Genomic DNA, 4,101 nt, shown 5'->3' on the forward strand with positions numbered 1-4,101 from the left:
GCTCGATAACGTAAACACGCGATAATGAAATCATTGCGCTAATGTAAACACAAAATTCGTACTATAGGATTAAGTGGAACGCGCGATAACGTAAACAATGTGTACCCTCGATAACGTAAACAGTTTTTGCCGACGGTCTATTCTCGATTTAAATCGGGGAGTTCCCCCGATTTATGTAGGGGATTCACCTCTGTGATACTTTGCGACACGCACTGGGTCGGCCTTATGAGAGTTTACATTTTACTTTCGATCTGAAGCGAGTACGTTGCACGCGTTTATGCGTTTTCACGAGAATGGCATCCACATCCTATAAAAGAAAGTGTTTAAAATTTAGTGACAAAGTGAAAATCATAGACGAGGTTGCACTAGGTGCGGGAGTAACACAATTAGCAAAAAAATATGGAGTATCGAAGGCAACAATCTGTAAAATTAAGCGCTTAAAAACAGAAATTTTAAGAAAATCGTGTAACACAGTTGGAGGGCTAGGAAAAAGAAAAACTTTAAAAAATGCAAAGGCGCCTAAAATGGAAAATTTCCTGTATAAGTGGTTTTTAAAACAACGAGAAAAGCATGTCCCAATTAGTGGCGAAATAATAAAAGAGAGGGCTAAATTGCTAAATGCAAAACTGAAAGAAATTGAAAATTTTGTAGCTAGTGATGGTTGGCTACAACGATTTAAAACAAGATATGGAATTCGACTGCTGTCAATATCAGGTGAGAAATTATCAGCACAACCGCAATTGATACAACCATTCAAAGAAAAATTTATGAAAACAATTAAAGAGCTAGATTTAAGTATGGAACAAATTTATAACGCCGATGAAAGTGGTCTTTATTGGAAAATGTTACCAGAGAAAACCTATGCTGCAACATTTGAAAAATCTGCTCCGGGTAGAAAGCCAGAAAAACCACGAATAACGTTTCTAGCCTGCACTAATGCTAATGGTTCACACAAAATAAAGCCAATGATAATAGGAAAAGCAAAAAATCCGCGCTCATTTAAACATTTTGATATCCCTGTTGATTATGACTGTTTCAAAACCGCTTGGATGACTAGCAGTATATTTCTGAAATGGTTCCACAAGCGTTTTGTCCCTCAGGTATGACAATGACTTTCTAGTCACAAATTTTTATTCATAACTTGAGGATTATATTTAATTTGTAGGTAAAAGATTTCCTGAAAAAACAGCATCTTCCAATAAAAGCATTGTTACTATTAGATAATGCACCAAGTCATCCTCCAGAGCAACAACTAAAGAGCGAGGATGGGTCAATTTTTGTCATGTACATGCCGCCCAACGTAAATCCATTAATTCAGCCTATGGACCAGAACGCAATAAGGCTCACCAAATTATACTACAGAAAGTTTCTACTTTCATCTGTCTTGTCAAAGAATCCTGAAAACATATCTGAGGCTTTGAAACAAGTAACACTAAGAGAAGCTGTTTTAAATTTGCATATGGCTTGGAATGCACTTAATCAACAAACTATTCAAAAATGTTGGAAGAATCTGTATGTACCAATGATCAAGATGAAGACAATATTCCCTTAAGCGTAATTAGGGAACAGTTGCGATCCAGTGCTGATGTTCTTGTCAGTGCGTCATTGGATGTTGTTAATTTATTGAAAGTAGTGAATCCCAACGTTATTTGTACTTCAGCTGATATTAACTTGTGGAACGAAGATACGCAGACGATTGATGTTAATAAGGAGGAAGATATAGACAGTGAAGACGATGAAGACGTTCCCATTGAAATTGGAAGTGTAGTGACTGACGCGCAAGCTATACAAGTTTTTAACCAAGCTTTGCTTTAGATTGGGCTGAAAAAAAAGAAGTAGCATACACGGATATTTTAGTTCTTCGTAAATTAAGGGTGCAGGCATTGGAAGACAATGCTAAACGTAAATTTACGCAAACTAAGATTGCAGATTTTTTTTTCTAATTAAAAAAAACTTGTTGCTATTAAAATATTTGTTCATTTTGTTATATACATGTGAGCATTCCTCGCTTATGTTAAGACTATCAAGTAATACCATGTGAGAATGACATGGGGGTTAGCCGTAAATTACTTCTAAGATAAGCGTGAGAAAACGATAGAGGGTTGTTTATGAATTTCTTAACATAGGCGAGAGAAAAATTGATGATGGGTCAGGGAATCGTGGGAAAAGGCTTGGAATGTGGCTTATCAATGCTCTTGAAAAGAGCGCGGGGGTGGATAAGACATGTGTATCGGGGGGCATTCTGACTCGGATCCTTGACAAGTAAAGAAGTACCTCAAAACTTGCTTTTGTTTTATTTTTTTCTTTCCATAACGATACCGAAATCTTACATACATATATGTATTAAACGTTTCTTTTAATAAATACATATGCAGTTAATTATTTACATGACATTCGCTAAGGTAAACATTTCGATAAAGTGAACCACACTTGGTCTGATATATAATAGTTCACATTATCGAGCGTCTGCTGTATAATGATTCCTTTGTAGCTTCGCATATGCCGATATACTCAGCCTCGGTGGAACTTAAAGCTATCGTTTTTTGTTTTTGGCATTCCCACGATATTGGACCTCCGGCTAATACAAAAAAATACCCGTAAAACGATTTTCTATCGCTTTCATTATTTGCCCAATCAGCGTCCACGAAACCAGTTATAGGCTTACATGATTTTTTGAAGGAAATTCCCATATCTTTTGTCCCTTTTAAATATTTGAGCACCTTTTTAGCACTCACCCAATGATCCTTGGTATGAATATTATTAAATTGGCTCAGAAAAGAGACAGAGAAAGAAATATCTGGCCTAGTGCACACTGCAAGATACATGATAGATCCTATTAATTGTTGATACGGAACGTCAAGGAATTCTCCGACAATCGGAAATTTTTGATTTTGCTCCAAGGGAGCGCCTACTGCATTACAGTTTGACATTTCAAATCTATCAAGTATCTTCTCAATATATTGTTCTTGGCTAATCTTTAATTCGCCCTTCGATCGATTTCTTTCGACCTTTATACCGAGGACATTTGATAGTGGTCCAAGGTCTTTGATGTGGAAATGCTTATTCAATTCGGTCTTCAATTGTTTTGCCTCTTGGTGATTATTGTAGAAAACAAAGAAATCATCAACGTAAAGTGCTATAATTACAATGGAATCTCCCAAATTTTTAAAGAAAATGCATGATTCTATTTTTGACTGCATGAATTTTAACTCTAATAATACATGATATGCTTTTTCATACCATAATTTGGCTGATTGTTTTAGCCCATATATAGCCTTTTTAAGTAAGCAAACTTTGTTTTCCGACCCTGGTTCAATGAACCCTTCGGGCTGACTCATAAATATTTCCTCATCAATGTCACCATTTAAGAAAGCGGTTTCTACATCTAGATGGTCCGCTTCTAAATCTAATTCAGTTGTCATTGCCAATAAAAGTCTTAAGTTGCCAAATCTAATAACAGGCGAAAAAGTTTCTACGTAATCTACCCCATATTTTTGAGTAAATCCCTTCGCTACAAGTCTAGCTTTATACTTTACTATATCTCCATTATGATCTCTTTTGATTTTAAAAATCCACTTATTCTTAACAATATTTCTACTGCTAGGCTTGTCAACCAATTCCCAAGCATTGTTTGCCTTGAATGTTCAAGCTAATTTTTTATGGCTTTTCGCCATTCTACACTTCTTGGGCTTGACAATGCTTCGGAAATAGTCATTGGTTCTAAATTATCTGTTACAGTTAACATTGAAAAGTCGGAATCATAATTAGTAATGTACTCACCGTACCTATCTGGTCTTTTTGTTACGCGTTTGGGATACCTAGATTCACGACTAGCACATTTACTCTCAGCTGTTTGGTCCTCACTAACTAACACTTCACTAGTGCCCCCGGCTTCCTGATGAGATGGTTCGAACATTGAATCTTTTAAATCACCACTATCGCTTTCATCGTTTCGTGTCTCCTGAAAGGGAACGACTTCTGGTGTAGTTGGTTGGATGGGCGTCCTTGATGTATCATCTGAGGGTTTGTTTTCCAAGAATACGACGTCTCTGGCTATTTTCAACCTATGGTTATTTGGGTCTAGAAGCCTGTATCCAGCAC

At 36.5% G+C, this 4,101-nt stretch overlaps 1 pseudogene; it reads left to right on the forward strand.

The window, feature by feature from the left end:
- Positions 1–237: 237 nt before the first annotated feature.
- On the forward strand, positions 238–1,815 carry LOC136419027 (jerky protein homolog-like; annotated as a pseudogene).
- Positions 1,816–4,101: the final 2,286 nt, after the last annotated feature.

This window comes from Euwallacea similis, unplaced genomic scaffold, assembly GCF_039881205.1.
Source record: "Euwallacea similis isolate ESF13 unplaced genomic scaffold, ESF131.1 scaffold_58, whole genome shotgun sequence".
Lineage (NCBI taxonomy): Eukaryota > Metazoa > Arthropoda > Insecta > Coleoptera > Curculionidae > Euwallacea > Euwallacea similis.